The 19,516-nt window shown below is 36.4% G+C and overlaps 1 protein-coding gene across 2 annotated transcripts in view; it reads left to right on the top strand.

Annotated features, from left to right (window-relative positions):
- Positions 1-19,516, top strand: part of VMP1 (vacuole membrane protein 1) — a 129,450-nt gene that overhangs the window by 67,422 nt on the left and 42,512 nt on the right. The gene's annotated exons all lie outside the window — the stretch shown is intronic.

Here is a 19,516-nt window from a genome sequence, read left to right as displayed (position 1 = left end):
CGGCTCAGGTCATGATCTCATGATTTGTGGGTTCGAGCCCCGTGTCAGGCTGTGTGCTGACAGCTCAGAGCCTGGAGCCTGCTTTGGATTCTCTCTCTCTTTCTACCACTCTCCCGCTCATGCTCTGTCTCTGTCTCTCAAAAATAAACGTTAAAGAAAGAAGGAAAGGAAAGGGAAGGGAAGGGAGGGGAGGGGAGGGGAAGAGGAGGGGAGGGGAAGGGGAGGGGAGGGGAGGGGAAAGGGAAGGGAAGGGAAGGGAAGGGAAGGGAAGGGAAGGGAAGGGAAGGGAAGGGAAAAGAAGGGAAAAGAAGGGAAAAGAACAATTACAATAAACTTACCCTTTAACAGCTAGAGGGAAGAAAGGCTGAGGCCTTTACACCTGAGCATAAGCTGTATATCAACCGATATCTTAATGTTACAAGATAGGTGTTTCATTCTTTGCAGGAAAATTCCTAAGAATATTGTTAACTGAGTCGCTTCTTAGGAATGACAGTAGAAATCAACATAGACCCAAAAAAAAGGGATGTAAAAGAGATTTTTAAAAGATTATCTATAAAATACATCTTCCTTCCTAGATTTGTTCATTAACCTATGAAATGAAGTTGTTTGGAAAATTGTCTTGTTGTGTGTTTGTTAAGTACACACCCATTTTTTTTATTAACTTAGTAGTCTGTGTTTATATGTAAAATCAGGCTAATTAACATTTTGAAATAAAACTGTTTTCTACAGTCCTTTTTTATAGTAAGAATAAATAGTAATTATGAATATAAACATTTATATTAAAAAGTAATACATATATATGTACATATGATTATTTAGAAAAATGAAAAGTAAGCCACATTATGATCAAACCATTACTCAAAACTGAAAATATGATTAGAAATAACACAGGTATGTAAATGTTATCCCCAAATCAACCAATACTGAATCTATAATTTCCTGTGGGTTAATTATATATTGCAGAGAGTGGATTAAGTAAAAGCACATATTTAAACACAGAAAATCTAACAAAATTGATTCATAAACATCTTCCTGGATTTCTTGTTTATTCATGTGATCTGGTTTTCATAAGATGATACAAATAAAATCTATGTCTCTCATGAATGAAGACCCATAAGAAAATTATTTTTTTTTTTTTTTTTAAATTTTTTTTTTTTTTTTAACGTTTATTTATTTTTGGGACAAAGAGAGACAGAGCATGAACGGGGGAGGGGCAGAGAGAGAGGGAGACACAGAATCGGAAGCAGGCTCCAGGCTCTGAGCCATCAGCCCAGAGCCTGACGCGGGGCTCGAACTCACGGACCGCGAGATCGTGACCTGGCTGAAGTCGGACGCTTAACCGACTGCGCCACCCAGGCGCCCCGAAAATTATTATATATATTGAATCACTTTTTAATTCCTTTCCCTACTAACATAATTTTGCTATTCTTTGACTTTCAAGTATATTTCCCATAGTCTTTTTTTTTTTTAATTTAGATCCAAGTTAGTTAAAATACAGTATAATAATAATTTCAGGAATAGAATTTGGCGAATCATCGCTTACATATAACACCCAGTACTCATCCGAACAAGTATCTTCCTTATTGCCCCTCACCCCTTTAGTTAGCCCTTCCCCCCACCCAGCACCCCACCAGCAACCCCCAGTTTGTTCTTTGTATTTAAGAGTCTCTTCTGGTTTGTCTCCCTCTCTGTTTTTATATTATTTTTGCTTCCCTTCCCTTGTGTTCATCTATTTTGTTTCTTAAATTCCATATATGAGTGAAGTCATATATTTGTCTTTCTCTGACTAATTTCGCTTAGCATAATACGTTCTAGTTCCATCCACATTGTTGCAGATGTCAAGATTTCATTCTTTTTGATCACCGAGTAATATTCCAATGTATATGTATATGTATAGAAATATATAGAGATAGATAGATATAGATATAGATATACACCATATCTTCTTTATCCATTCATCAATCAATGGACATTTGGGCTCTTTCCATACTTTGGCTCTTATCGATAGCACCGCTATAAACATTGAGGTGCCTCTGCTCCTTGAAAACAGCACACCTGTATCCTTTGGATAAATACCTAGTTGTACAATTGCTGTGTTGTGGGGTAGTTGTATTTTTAATTTTTTGAGGAACCTTCATACTGTTTTCCAGAGTCACTGCACCAGTTTGCATTCCCACCAGCAGTGTAAAAGGGTTCCTCTTTCTCCACATCCTCGCTGACATCTGTTGTTGCCTGAGTTGTTAATTTTAGCCATTCTGACAGGTGTGAGGTGATATTTCATTGTGGTTTTGATTTGTATTTCCCTGATAATGAGTGATGTTGAGCGTCTTTTCATGTGTCTGTTAACCATGTGGATGTCTTCTTTGGAAAAGCATGTATTCATGTCTTTTGCCCATTTCTTATCTGGACAGTTTTGTTTTTTGGGTGTTGAGTTTGATAAGTTTTTGTAGATTTTGGATACTAACCTTTTATCTGATACGTCATTTGCAGATATCTTCTCCATTCCATCGATTGCCTTTTAGTTTTGCTGATTGTTTCCTTTGCCATGCAGAAGCTTTTTATCTTGATGAGGTCCCAATAGTTCATTTTTGCTTTTATTTCCCTTGCCTCTGGTGACATCAAATAAAAAGTTGCTGTAGCCAAGGTCAAAGAAGTTGTTGCCTGTTTCTCATCTAGGATTTTGATGGCTTCCAGTCTTACGTTTAGGTCTTTCATCCATTTTGAGTTTATTTTTGAGTATACACATGTTTTATGAGGAATGTATTCATAGCTTTATTCTCAGTGGAATCTGAGACCCCCAAAAACCATTAGCCTAGAGGGGGAAAAACATATATTTTAATAACAGATGGGCTTTTTAAAAAGGCATTATTAAATGGAAATCAACTAAGGATAGTTATGGTTTTTAATTAAAAACAAGACTTTCAAATATGAATATAGAATAGCCAAATAACCAAATATAAAACAAATGAATCAAAGAGCTATGAGCATCTGCTCTGCCTGGAAAGAGACAAGTTGGCCTTGGTATTTGCTTTGCCTTATGTATCAACCAGATATTATGTCTCTGTTCCTCACATCATAATGCTTATGTTTGCTAATAATTGTTACTAATATAAACAACTTTTTAATTATTTTTAATGCTTTTTAAAATCTGGTATCTAATCTGACCCTTGTGTTAACTAAAGTAATATAGGAAGGTACCATTCTTCTAATTTTATAGAAAACTTAAGATCTAGAAGTTGTTATCTCCCTAATTTTACATGCTTAGAAGTATAGCTAGACCCAGAACTCAGAATGCCAGCATCGCTGATATATCCAGCTACTAAAACCATGTCCATGTGTAGACTAGGCTGAGTATGTTCAGTAGCAACAACTGATACATCTGGAATTTGTGGCAATAATTAATGTATGTCATTTAACATCTCCAAAACTCCTTTTTTTTGTGTATATAAAGTCAGCAAGTTGATGCTAGAATAAGTCTAGGATGGCTTGCAACTTTAAATTTTTATGCTGTGGATTGGATGCTAAACAGGTATAAGTATTGTTTTCTATTAAGTCAATTAATATATTGTCACTGTTTTCCTTTTTTTTTTTTTTTAACTTTTTGTTTTGGAATTAACATGTTTTTCGTTTGCATAGTTTTTTCAATCTCTTCTCTCACTTCTGCCAGCTCTGTAAAACACTTTTCTATGTCACTTCCCACTTGGTAACACCAAAAAAATATTATCAATTCTGTTTTCTTTCTTGGAGTCATCACTCTGGAGCCCCCCATCAATCTGAACGTGGTATTCTCTTGGATTTCTTTTGCACATTGCTTCTTTTTTGGTTTGGATCTCTTGTTGTTGACTTCCCGTCACCTCATAAAGAATGAAGAAGGAAAAGAAGACGAAAGTAAAGACGTTAAAAGTGCAAAGAAGAAGATAAAAAAGACGAAAAAAAGAAAACGAGAATAAGATAGAGGGGATGAAAAGAAGGAGGAGAAGAGAAGAAGAAGCGGTGGGAGAAGGAGAATAAGAAGGCGGAGAAGAAGAGTGCGGAGAAGGGAGCAGGAGAAAGACGTATGCGGATCATTGAGAAGACGTCGGAGAAGGGAAGGAGAGAAGGAGAGAAGGAGGAGAAGGAGGAGGAAGAGAGAAGAGCGAGAAGGAGAAGAGGAGAAGGGAGAAGAGAGGAGAGGGAGAAGGAGGAGAAGGCAGGAGAAGGGAAGGAGGAGATTCTCCTTCTCTCTCCTTCTCCTCCTCCTCCCTCCTCCTTCTTCCTCCTTCTTCTTCTCCTCCTCCTTCTCCTTTTTTTTTTTTTTTGTTTGTTTGTTTTGATTTTTTTAGTAATCTCTGCCCCCAAACTCATGAGGTCAAGAGTCACTGAGCCAGCCAGGCACTCCTTGCCTTCTTCTTTCTGGATTTACTCCCTCGTTTTGGTTGAACACATTCTACCATAGCTTCCTGAGAAAGAGTGAGTAGATGGAAGTGCTGAAAATGCTGTGTCCTTCATTCACACTTAATCAATTAACTGAATATAGTATTCTAAGTGGAAAATCATTTTTTAAACTTAGAATTTGGAAGTCATTGTTCAGTCATCTTAGGACCTCTGGTTTGATATTGATGAGGCTAATGCCCTCCTGACATCTCTTCATAGGTAGGCACCTCTTTTTTGGTTGTTTTATTTTATTTTTTTAAATTTTTTTTTCAACGTTTTTTATTTATTTTTGGGACAGAGAGAGACAGAGCATGAACGGGGGAGGGGCAGAGAGAGAGGGAGACACAGAATCAGAAACAGGCTCCAGGCTCTGAGCCATCAGCCCAGAGCCTGACGCGGGGCTCGAACTCACGGACCGCGAGATTGTGACCTGGCTGAAGTCGGACGCTTAACCGACTGCACCACCCAGGCGCCCCTGGTTGTTTTATTTTTTTATATAGAAGCTGTTAGATTCATTCATTATCTGAGGTATGGGTCTTTTAAAAATTTATCCTGTTAAGCACTTGGAAGCTTGTCAATCAAGAGTCTATTCATTTTGGGAAGTGTTCTTGTATTTTTTCTGTGTTAATATACCCTCTTTATTCTCTTTCAATTCTCATTATTTTGGTGTTGGGCCTCCCAACAGTCATCATTTTAATTTTTTTGATAATTTTGCTCCTAATATTTATCACATTTTACTTTGTATGCAATTTCCTCAACTTTATCTTCTAACTCTAATATTAAAATATTTTTCCACTACCATATATTTATTTTCAAAAAGTGATTTGTGTTATTTCTAAGCAGTGGTTTCTTATCTTTCTGAAGATACTTAGTTTCTCTAGGTTTTTTTTTTCTTCCTTTGTTCTACTTCTGTTGGAAGCTTTCCTCCAAGTCTGGTGATCCTTGTTTTTCTGTTTATATGTAAGAATAAGGCACATAAAAGCTGAATGGGAGCTATGTGTGTGGAGGAAAGTTGTAAGAGTGTCAAACCACCTTATTTATTGGAGCCTCCATATATGAGTTTCTGTGGATCTTTAATTTGGGATAGTTCATTTTTTCTAGTGATGGATCCTCTAGTTTCTTGCTTGGAGAATATAAACTTTGCTGCTTATATAGTAAAGCTAGGCTAGAGAAGGGGTTTAGAGATTGCATATAGGCTTTCATTTAACTCTCTTTGTGTTCAGACTGTGGATACCTATGCAAACATATCCTGAGCCCAGAACTTTTGCTTCACTTCATCAGAAACTGTATACTTAATGTCTTTTAAGGGGCTAGGGGACAACATTATCTGGCTGTGCTAAGTAGGGGTGGGACCTAGAGTCTACTTCTTATAAAGTCTCTTTGGTTTGTGCCCTACCCCAGTCTCTTCTGCAGTTCCACTGAAAATCCTTTTTGGAGTTCTGTAATATATGTCACTTTGCTTCTCTTTCATATCTTTCACTGTTTTTTTTCATCTTCCCTTGTCTTCATTTATCAGTGCTAGTTTCATCAAAGACTGAGTTCATGTTTCTATTTTTTATTTTGGGGTATTCCAGCTATATATTGTTGAGTAACAAACCCAAATATTTAGTAGTTTAAAACAAGAACAGTCATTTATACTGCTCACAGATACAAAATTTGCACAAAATGGCTTGACTGTAAGTTGGAGAATTTACTTTCAAGATGATTTACTTATGTGAGTGATAAATTGATTCTGGCTGTTACTGGCTTGGAGTTCAGCTCGACTGTTAGTTTGGGACCTGAAGTTACTCTTTTTTTTTTTTTTTTTTAATGTTTATTTATTTATTTTAAGAGAGAGAGCAAGCAAGCAATGGAGGTGTAGAGAGATGGGGAGGGAGAGAATCCAAGCAGGCTCCATGCTGTCAGTGCAGAGCCCGAGGTGGGGCTCAAACCCACAAACTGTGAGGTCATGACCTGAGCCAAAACAAAGAGTCGGACGCTTAGCCCACTGAGCCACCCAGGAGCCCCTCAAGTTATTCTCCTTGGACTTCTTCATGGCATCTGAGTTCCAAAAACCTGTGTTTTGTATGAATTTAGGTCGAAGCTGGAAGGTTTGTTATGACGTAGCCTCAAAATCCCAGTCACTTTGCCACATTTTGTGAGCCAACTAAGAAACTAAAGTTAGCCCAAACTCAGAGAGTGGAATTACATTCCACCTCTCAGTGAGAGGAGTAAGGAAGAATTTGTAGCCATCTCTAACCTACAACATGGGCAAAGGTTTTATTTGGTTATCTTGAAGTGGGAACCCTCCTGTAATATCATTTTTAATAGGATAGAACATTGACAAACCAGAATTTCCTTATAGGAGGGGAATGGGATGGTAAATGATTTTGAAATTATATAATGTGAGAGGTTGTCAAAAAGAATTTAGACAGGCACACCTGGGTAGCTCAGTCAGTTAAGTGTCTGACTCTTGGTTTCAGCTCAGGTCACAATCTCATGGTTCATGACTTTGAGCCCCACGTCAGCCTCTGCACTGATGGTGTGGAGTCTGCTTGGAATTCTCTCTCTGCCCCTCCTGCATCTCTCTCTCTCTCTCTCTCTCTCTCTCTCTCTCTCTCTCTTTCAAAATCTATAAATAAACTTTAAAAATAAAAAAAAGAATTTAGACATATCTCCTTGAAAGGGGGAAATGATAAACTTGTCAGATATGCAAAAAGTTGTCTCTCCTGTGGCAAGAAGATATAGTCATGCTGAGAAACTGTAGAGATAAACTTTGTCTTAGAATTAGTGGGTAAAGGGGTACTTGGGTGGTTCACTCAGTTAAGCATCCAACTTCAGCTCAGGTCATGATCTCAGGTCTCCTGGGCTCAAGCCCCACATCAGGCTCTGTGCTGACAGCTCAGAGCCTGGAGCCTGCTTCCAATTCTGTGTCTCCCTCTCTCTCTGTCCCTCCCCCCCCCCCCGCCCTCAAAAATAAATAAACATTTTTTTTTAATTGAAAGAAAGGAATTAGTCAATAGAAGTTTTCTGATGCCTACAGTGGCTCAATATTAAAACAAAAACGGCACTTGGGTGGCTCACTCACTCTTGGTTAAGTGTCTGACTTTGGCTCAAGTCATGATCTCATGGTTCGTGAGTTGGAGTCCCACGATGGGCTCTGTGCTGACAGCTTCAGATTCTGTCTCCCTCTCTCTGCCCCTCCCCCACTTGCACTGCGTCTCTGTCTCTCTCTCTCTGTCAAAAATAAATAAACATTAAAAAATTTTTTAACAAAAACAAAACCAACTTCCTATCAATTTTAATTATGTACAGATGGAATTGCTATTTCAAAAGAATGAATGCCTTATCTCTCTCTCTATGTGATATCTTTCATGAATCCATGCACAGCACTTCCTGTGCTGTGTAAAATATTAGCTGGATGACTCATTTCATTCTTTGCAAGTTTTTGATTATAAATAATACATTCTGTAAACTTGTTACCACCTAAAAGCTCAACTTGTGAAAACTCAGATCTTCTAGAATTTGATGAATTATGCTTCATCTTGTATGTATGATTTGAGCTCTTGAAGACTTTTGAGCCTTGAAGAGACTTAGTCTTTCTCTACCATTAAAGCAGTAATCTTTTTTATTCATCTCTTATAGCTCTGATTATTTTCATTACTTTTTGACTGTAAATTTTCTCTAATTCTGCTTTGTTTTGAGTTGTAGAAACCAGCCTGCACACAATATTTCTGATGGTTATGAGGTTTGCCCGTTTTCATCCTATAAAGCCAATGATTACAATCACTATTTTAGGATAAACTCTTTATTTCTTATTCCCTAATTTTATATTTGTTTATATTTGTTATATTGTTTATATTTATACCTTATTTAAAATTTTTACCTAAAATTGCAGTTATATGTACTATCAACCAATTATAGTCAAACTGGAAAATAATTAAGTGAAATAATATGGTAAAAGACTAATTCATCCGACAACTATTTTCTTTCTAAGATGGATAAAACTATGTATAAGGTCCTTGAATGAAGTGTCATAGCACAACTCTGAACTAGAGATATTTTTCCTGATTTGAACAGGAAACACTCAAGAACACAGCCAGTGAATCTCAGAGCCAGCACCCAACCCAATTTTCTGACATTAAGATTAGTATTCTGCTTACTTTACTACAGTATAGCATAGCAACATTTTCCTCTAGATTAATGCAACAAAAAGAAAAGAACTGATTTAAAATTTTTTTCTTTCACCTATATTTGATTTTTCTTTCTTTATGGTCTTTCATGTTTTTTTTTTTTTTTAAACCAGTTTTCATCAGTTCTGTGGCTTACTGTATAGTGTATGTGGGTATATTTATCCCAACTTACTTTTTCCCAGGTTTAAATAGGGGTTGTGTGAGGTTTTTAACTCTTATGTATTTATTTTGCGGTTAGAGGGCGTGGGGATAAAATAGTTGGAGAAGGGACTGTTGCCAGTTTTCCACATTATAAATTATCTGAGAGTGCTAATTTTTTAATTCATTGTTCTTACTGTGGCTTTGCAAAAATAAGTTTTTGTTTTTGTTTGTTTTTGCTAACACCGTGGATTGTTACTATATCCAAGTAAGATCTCTTATACTCAGCTGTTTTCATACACTTTAATGACACATTCTTGTTTTGTTTAGTAAGATCTCTTATACTCAGCTGTTTTAATACACTTTTATGACACATTGATTTTTTTTAAGATTTTTACTATGCAGATAAATTTATAACAACTTATGAGGATTTTTTTGTCATTTTATTTATAAATTGTAATCTTAAAAATATTTTTTATGTTGTCAGTAACAAATTTGTTTTAGGCTCTTTGCTTCTGTTATTTTTCCCGATTTGTATATTTTTAAATACGTAAGTGCTTATAGTAATAGAATTGGAACATTTCAGATATATTAAAAGTAAAAAGTGAAAGCCCACATACCTATTTCCCAGAGTAGGAGAATAATCACCACGTTCTAGACTGTTTTATTTGCATATGTAGCTTTTTAAAATAAAAACTAGAATCATATCATAAATATTAGTCAACGTTTAAGTTCCTTTTTCACATGTATGTCATGACATTTGATACTGATCTTTAAAATTGTCTTCTTATTACGAAGTGAAGCAGGTCATTGTGGAATATTTGTGTATTTAAAAATAATTCCTCCATCTTTCAGTCTGTTTTTCTATAAACATCTATAAGAGTGAATCATACTTACTGTTTTGTGACTTGTTTTGAATATAAAAACATACTATGAATACTTTTCAGTGTCCTTAAATATTTTCCACATCTTTGCTTTCTATAACAACTGTCTTTCTGGTTACAAAGTATGTTTATTGTATAACATGTTGAAAATAGAGATAAACAAAAAAACTGAAAGAAAAAAACTTCACCTAACTGGTTCATTTACCCGTTTTTTTGTTTTTGTTTTTGTTTTGTATTTAGTGTATTTCTCACTCTCTTATTGACTGACATTTTTAAGTAGATTTCTTTTGTCATATGCTTCCACTGTTTTTTCCCATATTGTTTGTTGTTTTTTTTTATGTTTTACTTCTTAAAGACGTTTACTTTTTTTTAATTTCTAATATCTTAGACTTTTCCTTTTGGATTAATGCATAAAATTATCATAGTGAACCCTTATGATTAATTTAGTGAATATTCAGCCATATTTCCTTTTAGGATTTTTATGGTTTTATTCTTTCACCTTTAAATATTTAATCTATTAAATATTTTTACCTATCATATAATGTAAAAAATCTGACTTTCTCATCTTCAGGTAAATAGCTACTTATGCATCATTCCAATACTGTTTTCCCAGTGATGTTAATATGTTAGTTTTGTCTTACACTTTATTGTCATAAATTATTATATTTTTATAAATAGTTATAATTGGTATATAATAAAACAGATACTAGGTTTTTATTTATTTAGTAAGCTATAACTTTACTAACATCTTTTTAGTTATATCTTACTGATTGTGATTTAAAACTTTTTACAATAATCAGCTTCACAAGGATCCAAAAGTTTATCTGACTTTGATGCTAGAATTTCTTCACAGATACATGTATTATATAAAATCTCCAATTTGATAAAAGCAATAAAATGTAGAAAAGTTGGATCAACTCTAGCTAAAACAGGAAATTAAGTAAAATGGAGTGGGTATTTAAATTTTAAGCTTGCCTGTGACTGAGGTAGAAAATGTGTTTTTTATTCTTTAAGGTAAAGCCCTTTAATAGAATAAATTTATCAGCAGGAAGAGTGGGAAAAAAAATTGGCTCTCATTGCTTTATCATGTGCTCTCCAACTAGGTTAAAGGGTGTATATACTTTATTACTAGGTAGCAATTTTACAGCTAAGTATTTGCTTAAATTCTAGTTTTGACTAATGATTGGATTTTGTACTACAGATATTTTGAGGGGAGTAAGAGATTATGATACATTTATTTGAATTCTGATTCCTTATGGTACCTAATTTATTTTCATGAGTCCAGTACTGAGATTAGACAGTATTTTTCCACTAAACTGATTTCCTTTTGTTCTTGGCTTTCTATCATGTTTTCACTAGATGTCTGTGGGAGGTAGACATGAATAAATGTAGCTTCCTATGACCTTGAACAATTCTAGCATAATTTATAAAATTTAAGTCTAGATAGCTGTTTATGTTCTTTATGGACTATTTCATACAAGGTTTAATTGCATGAAATTAAATTTAAATTAATTTAATTTACTCTCTTTATGAGAATAATTCTTTTTCTTCTTTATTCCTGATTTCTGTTAATGATGTCACCATCCTCATAATCACTTGGGGTCAAAATCTGAGTCATCTGACTCCCTCCTTGCTTCCCATATCCATTCATTCTTCAAGGCCTGTTGACTCTACCTCCTCAGTATCTTCATATGTGCCCTCTCTGGTTCAGAGCTTTACCACTTCTTCCCTTGAATGTCTCCAGTGACTTCCTCTTAGGTCTCCTCTTTACTAGTTTTTTTCCCCTGCAAACTATTCCTGCACAAAGCAACAAAAATAATTTCCTGAAAAAATAACTCTGATCATGAAACTTTGCTTGCTCAAAAATCTTCCTAATCCCCAGGAATTGTTTCTTGTTGTAACCTTCTTGTGTCACTTTTTACTTTCCTTTTTTTTTTAATTTTTTAATTTTTTTTAATGTTTATTTATTTTTGAGACAGAGAGAGACAGAGCATGAACGGGGGAGGGTCAGAGAGAGAGGGAGGCACAGAATCTGAAACAGGCTTCAGGCTCTGAGCTGTCAGTACAGAGCCTGATGCAGGGCTCGAACTCACGGACCAAGAGATCATGACCTGAGCTAAAGTCAGACGCTTAACCAATGGAGCCACCCAGGTGCCCCCTTTCTTAAATTTTTTTAATGTTTATTTATCTTTGAGAGAGAGACAGAGTGTGAGTGGGGGAGGGGCAAAAAGAGGGGGAGACACAGAATCCAAAGCAGGTTCCAGGCTCTGAGCTGTCAGCACAGAGCCCGATGTGGGGCTCAAACTCATGAATCGTGAGATCATGACCTGAGCTGAAGTCTGAAGCTTAACCAACTGAGCCTCCCAGCTGCTCCTACTTTTAAAACTATGTATAGGGGCGCCTGGGTGACTCAGTCCACTGAGCGTCCAACTCTTGATTTTGAGCCAAGTCATGGTCCCAGGGTCGTGGGATTGAGCCCCACGTCAGGCTCTGCACTGAGTGTAGAGCCTGCTTGAGATTCTCTCTCTCTCTCTCTCTCTCTCTCTCTCTCTCTCTCTCTCTCTCTGCCTCCCTTCCCTGCTCATGCTCTCACTCTCTAAAATAAAGAAGAAAAGTAAAACTATGTATGGACTTTTTGGGTTACCTGGCTAGCTCAGTCGGTAGAGCATGTGACTCTTGATCTCAGGGTGGTGAATTTGAGCCCCAGATTGAGGGTAGAGTTTACTTTTAAAAAATAAAAGTATTTTTAAAAAATAAAACTATTTATGGATTTGTCTTATCTTTCTCAGGAGTCTGTAAACTCCTTGAGAGGAGACCACAAAAATTATCTTCAACAATACCTGCCTCGTCTTGCACATACTACTCATGCAGTAGATACTTTGAATAAACTAAGAAATACCAAGAGAGAAAGTGTAGATGCCATGAAACATGTTCACTTAATATCCAGTCTTATTCCACTACAAAATAAAGTGTAAAACTGCAGTGAACAAAAATCATTTTCATAAGAAATATTGAATTGTTCTACATCTTTGAGTTTACTAGTCATCTGAGAGTGAGTGTTGAAGATAATATAGAAAACATCAATAAGTTAAATGACTTATAATTTTAAGTTCACATTTCGTAAAACAGTATTTGTAAAATTCTGTCTTAGGAACAGTTTTTTCAGGCAACTTGTTTATTCTGTAAGCTGCATAGCCAAAGAAAAGAGGAAAATTTAAAACATTAGGAATAGAAAAGTTTGAAAAATAAAGTAACTTATTCACTTGATGTATCATAAAAGATTAGAGCAGCCAGTATTATTGAAGTAATGGGAAATGGGAGCATGGGGGTGGTTGTGGTATTTTTGTGTTTAAAGGTTACACAATAGAGTAGGAATGTTGTACATATTTACTTGGAAGAATATGGTTTGAATAAGTTTGCTTTCCTAAACACCATCTGTCCAAGTGACCTAGCTACTTGGATTCTTTTTCACAATACTAGGTTGCTGATTGTGTGAAATTTACTGTTTCTTGTTATTCCTATAGGAAATTGAGAATTAAGGCAGAAGTAAGCAATTTAAATTTCTTAAAACTTTATCTTGGAAAAGAATGCAGGTTTTTCCTCCATATATATGTTGATTAGCTTGTCTTTCTGTTGAGTGTAAGTCATTGAGTGTGTACACCATTTTAGATTAAGTATTTCCTCAAAGGTGAATTTATACTTTCTGGATTTAATGTTATTTTAAGGGATCATGTTTTTAGCTTCTGTTTAGGACTGCAATATCTAAAGTAATATTTGCTATTTAATTTGATTTATTGAAGCTAAGTCCCCAAATTAAGTTTAAATACCAACATCTTTTACTAGTTGGTGCTTGATATATTTAAGGCTCAAAAAACTTTTATTTTATTTTTTTAGCTTAGTGAGATCCTTTTCCTATTTAGAAATTTCAGATTATTTACATTATTTTATTAGTGAAAACACATAACGCAAAAAGTTCATCAGGTTTTCATTCTTATGGCCAGTACGTTTATGCAGTAGAATAGATTATCCAATGAACACCCCCCAAAGTGCAAGATGATAATTAAAGGTTCTTTTGACATTCTTTTGGTAATGATAAAATATGTGTTTGAACATTTGAATTTAGAGACTATGGGAAAGCATTTAATAACGATTATTTATTCACTCACTAAAGTGCTTTAACATTCCTTTGATGCTATTCTCTGTTAAGCACATTTTCCTATGAAGTGTTTGCAGTTGCCCATACCATGTCAATGCCTGCTGGTTTTTCCCCCTGTGAACCGTCTGTTCCTTTACATACAGAGATTTATGAAAGAGTTCATGGTGCAGATGATCTGAAACCCAACAGGACTATTTTCGTATAATTTAGTGCCAGTTGAACACACTGGGTGTCAGTTGTTGCTGGGACCTGTTTTTGACTCTGTTGAACCTTTACTGGCTGTGGTTTGTCTGGCCATCACATGACTTCTCTGAAAATTCCCCCTCCCCTTCATTTCCAGTAAACTGTTTGAGTAGGAGTGAGTCAGAGTGAAACCAGCTTCCCTGTAACCACAGCTTGTTAAAGAATTTGTCAACGTGGACTCTAGAGGGTTTGCATTAAGCTTTGCAGTAACTGCTATGGTTTGTGTTGCGTCAGGACTTCCACAGAAAAGCTTCCTGCTCTCAAGATCTTTTCCTTGTTTGCAAAGGGTTAAACTGATAAACTTTACCATAATGAACATGGGAGACACACGTTAAACACATTTCTTTATCGTTAGGCCCCGTTAAAGCTACCAGGGCTTACTGTAGTTTCTCTTTTCAGAATCAACCACACCCAACAACGTTTAGTTTTTGAAAAGACAGGCCTGCTAGATCTTCTTTCAGCACTGGCTCATGATTTTACCACAAAGTACCATCAAGATTAAGCAATTTTAAGTGGTCTCTTTTGAAGGATTCTGTTGCAGGATATTGCGACTGCTAGCACATTTAGCTTTAGTACACAAAGGTCACTTGCATTGGGCTCAACAACAAAAAGTAGCACTTGAAATAGTTCTGTAGTTGTAGTTTCTATGCTACACACACCATTATGGTGGAATTCTTATGCCTCATTTTAATTTACTTTCTCAAAATGCCTCATTTTATTTACTTTCTCAGGAAACTTTATTTTGAACTCTTTTTTTGCCACCCCACTCCCAGACTTTTAATCCTTCTTTGTTTTCTGAGTCTTCTCTATTTCTTTAACCCATTTTTTGTATTTTAATTTTTTTTAATGTTTTATTATTTTTGAGACAGAGAGAGACAGAGCATGAGCAGGGGAGGGGCAGAGAGAGAGGGAGACACAGAATCCGAAGCAGGCTACAGGGTCTGAGCTGTCAGCACAGAGCCTGACACAGGGCTTGAACTCATGAACCCTGAGATCACGTCCGACTGAGCCACCCAGGTGCCCCCCTTTAACCCATTTTTATAGTACTAGTAACTAACTGAACAGGTAGGAGAGTTGCTGCATGATGCAGGCTGTTGAATGAATGGCCACTGGGAAACTTAACTACTCATTGTACATTCCTGAATCCATTTGCTTTTAAATATGCATTTCAGTATTTAACCATCTCATCTCAGCCAGACTTTTCTTTAAAAAGTAAATTTAATTAATACATTTAAATCCAACCTCCTAAAAATCATTTTTATTCTGCTTAACTTTTTTTGGTAACAAAATAAATTTAGGGAAAACAAGTGGTAGAAGATTTTGAGCTAGTTACTCCTCAGAGGAAAGAATACAGAATAGTGAAAAGTTTAAAATTGTTTATATTCTAGCAATGCTCACTAACTCTCAATGATCAAATTAAAATAGAAAAAAAATTCTTTTGATGAAGGAGCAATTGTAACAAACTAGATTTTAAAATGCAAAGAGGTTTAATGCAGCCTAGTTACTAGCAAAGTGCAGTAAGTTATAAATGTTTAAAATTTTTCTTTTTAGTTTGCTTTGGGCATTGGAGTAGAATATAGTTTTGTTTTATGTCTGCTTTGTTCTTTTCATTTGCACACCTGTTTACAGATGGGGGAAAAGTTATCAGTGGGTAGGCATTAGGTTACTTTTGCTAAACTAAATTAAAGATTTTTTTCAGATTATGTTTCAAACAACTTTTGTAACATGCCTTTGTAAAGGCCCCTTTCATTGAAATGTGGACCAACTGACTATGTATGCTGTACTTTTGCTCATGAGTTTGCAAATCAGCAACATATAAATACAAACCCACCCTCTGTCATACCTGCTGAGTGCTCCCAGAGTTCTTGGCCCAAGATCAGAATTTAACCCAAGACGTGGAGAGAATAACTATTATGCTCATTTCCTATTACAGAAAGTGTTTTGGGGGCCCCTGCGTGGCTCAGTCGGTTAAGCATCTGACTTCAGCTCAGGTCATGATCTCACGGTTCATGGGTTCCAGCCCCGCGTCAGGCCCTGTGTTGACAGCTCAGAGCCTGGAGTCTGCTTCAGAGTCTGTGTCTCCCTTTCTGCCCCTCCCCGCTCTTGCTCTGTCTCTGTCTCTGTCTCTGTCTCTCTCAAAAAAAAAAAAAAAAAAGAATAAACATTTTTTTAAGTGTTTTTGTTTCTAATTAACCAAAGTGTTTTTCTTTTTTTTTTTTTAATTTTTTTTTTCAACGTTTATTTATTTTTGGGACAGAGAGAGACAGAGCATGAGAGGGAGGGGAGGGGGAGGGGCAGAGAGAGAGGGAGACACAGAATCGGAAACAGGCTCCAGGCTCTGAGCCATCAGCCCAGAGCCTGACGCGGGGCTCGAACTCCTGGACCGCGAGATCGTGACCTGGCTGAAGTCGGACGCTTAACCGACTGCGCCACCCAGGTGCCCCCCAAAGTGTTTTTCATAATCAATATGTAGTTATCTCTTATTGAGTATTCAAGGAAATTTCTCCTGGTAGAATACTGGTAAAAGGTTCTTCCCATTTTCTTGTCTTGGAAGTGTAAAAATCTGACTATAATGCCTTTAAACTCAAGCATTAGAGATACCAGGAAGTGGGCATGATCATTAATTCAATGCTCTCCTCAAAAGTACACATATACTCTAGACTTCTTTGTCTCCTTCCCTGATAGGGGTCTGCATCAATTGATTGATCAAAACATATAGAAATTTATATGTTTACTACTTCTTAAGGGAAAGACTTCAGTAAGTTTACACCTGTTATTTAAAGCTATGCTTTGGGGTGCCTGACTGGCTCAGTCAGTAGAGCATGTGACTCTTGATCTTGGGGTTGTGAGTTCAAGCCCACATTAGGTTAGGTTTAAGATTACTTAAAAATAAAATGTAGGGGCGCCTGAGTGGCTCAGTTAGTTAAGCATCCGACTTTGGCTCAGGTTGTGATCTCTCACTCCGTGAGTTCAAGCCCTGCATCAGGCTCTGTGTTGACAGCTCAGAGTCTGGAGCCTGCTTCAGATTGTGTCTCCCCCTCTCTCTGCCCCTTCCCCACTCACACTCTGTCTCTGTCTCAAAAATAAATAAACATTAAAAAATATTTTTAAAAATTAAATTAAAAAAATTAAATTAAATCTTTAACAACGCCTGGGTGGCTTGGTTGGTTGAGCATCTGACTTCATTCAGCTCAGGTTATTATCTCGCAGTTCATGAGTTCAAACCCCACATTGGGCTCTCTGATGTCAGTGTAGAGCCTACTTGAGATCCTCGGTCTTCCTCTCTCTCTGTCCCACCCCCCCCCCCAAATAAATGAACATTTAAAAAATAAATAAAATAAAATCTTTAAAAAATAAAAATAAACTAGTGCTTCCATTTGTTCGTTTTAAATTTGCCTCTCTCACATTGTAAAGGGCGCCATCCTCATTCTAGCATTGTGAGACTTTTTTTAACACTTCCCCTTTCCTTTTTTCATAATTTTATAGATTTCAGTTGGTTGGTTCCCTTTTCACCCTTTCTAGAGAAAGTAATCATTTACTTTTTATATCTAACAGCCCCCTAAAAGTCTTTGATCCCTTTTTTTTTGCATGGCTCTTTATCTAATTCTTTTACATCTTTCCTAACATGAAGTTATCAGATCTGCACATGATTTTCCAAAGTTATTACTATACTTGTGTTTTTCAGATTTCTGCAGCTATCGTCCTATTTGACAATGCATTTTGCTGATGTTTTTAATAATTGTTTTTTTCAATAAACCATTTACATGGGAGACTACTCTCAGTTCCCTTTTCTTTGTTCATATTACAAAACTTTTATAACCCACCATTTTATATTTAATCTTTTTTTTTTTTAAGTTTATTTATTTGAGAGTGACAGAGACAGCACAAGTGAGGTGGGGGCAGAGGGAGGGGGAGAGAGAGACTCCCAAGCAGGCCCTGCACTGCCAGCACAGAGCCCAACGTGGGGCCTGAACCCACAAACCATGAGTTCATGACCCAAGCCGAAACCAAGAGTCGGATGCCCAGTGGATTGAGCCACCCACGCACCCCACCCATCATTTTATATTTAAATAATTTTTCCCGAAATACGTTACTTTACTGTTGTGTACACTGCCACATTTCTTCTTACTTGCTCTAGTTTACATGATCTTTCAACTTATTGTCATGAATTTGGCATTTACTACTTTAATATTTTAATTTCAGCTGTAGATTTGGAACTTAAACTCTCTGCTCCTTTTACTGGGACCATTTGTAAATTTGTTAAGCAGAATTGGTTCTATCTAAAGAAAGAATCCTACTATTTACATCTCTTAGAGGAGATCCCATTTATCTTTATTCTTTGTTTTCCGTGTCTTAAGTTTCCTGTCCCTGATAGTTTTACAGAGTCCATACTGACGTAGTCTTCATAGCTTTGGATGTTTAAGTGAAGTTCATCTCAATTACTTTTACTGTTTTCCATCCACAGCCTAGTATTATTGTCTTACATACATAGCAGGTTGTCATATGCTTTTTGTTTTCTCAGTTCCAGTTTGAATTTGGAAATAAACGTTATTTGTTAATTACTCGTAACCAAAATACAATCAATTATAAAGTGCTAAAAATGAAGGGTGATTTTCCACCCCAGCATCAAACTAAGAGTTGGTAAATACCCTTTCTGGTGAGACATGAGGAGATCACATGAGGAGATATTGGCTTCAGACTGGAAAAAGAAAGAAGAAAAGAAAAATGCATGACTTGTATAATGTGTCATTTCTAATAAATCTTGTGTGTTCAGATATTTTCCCTGAGTATCTAGAGCACTGTTGTTCTTCTTGAACTACAGAGTCTGTTTTTATTTCAAATAGAGGCTAGGCAGGCACCAATAAGAGTGGATGCCTGCCTGCCTTCCTAAGAATTACTATATGGATTCTTTTTTTTTTTTTTTTAAGTTTATTATTTTTTAGTAATCTCTACCCCCGATGTGGGGCTTGAGAACCCACTACCATGAGATCAACAGTCTCACACTCTTCCGACTGAGCCAACCCAGGCACCACCTTTTTAAAAAGTTTTTGTTTAGGGGCACCTGGGTGGCTGTGTCCGTTAAGCATCTGACTTCAGCTCAAGTCATGATCTCAGGTTTTGTGGGTTCAAGCCCAACATCGGGTTTCACACTGATAGCACAGAGCCTGCTTGGGATTCTCTCTGTCCCTCACTCTGACCCTTCCCCAGTCTCTCTCTGTCTGTCTCAAAATAAATAAACTTTAAAAAAGTTTTTATTTAAATTCCAGTTAGTTAACACAGTGTAATATGAGTTTCGGGTATATAATATAGTGATTCGACACTTCCATACAACACCCAGTGCTCATCACCACAAGTGTTCTTCTTAATCCCCATCACCTATTTAACCTTTCCCCCCCTCCCCCCCACATATCTCCCTTCTGGTAACCATGAGTTTGTTCTCAGTAGTTAAGAGTCTGTTTCTTGGCTTGCCTGTCTCTCTTTTTTTCCTCTTTGCTCATTTGTTTCTTAAT

Source organism: Lynx canadensis, chromosome E1 (assembly GCF_007474595.2).
Source record: "Lynx canadensis isolate LIC74 chromosome E1, mLynCan4.pri.v2, whole genome shotgun sequence".
Classification (NCBI taxonomy): domain Eukaryota; kingdom Metazoa; phylum Chordata; class Mammalia; order Carnivora; family Felidae; genus Lynx; species Lynx canadensis.
Note: the sequence above shows the minus strand (reverse complement) of the source record. Positions and strands in the feature narration are given on the sequence as shown.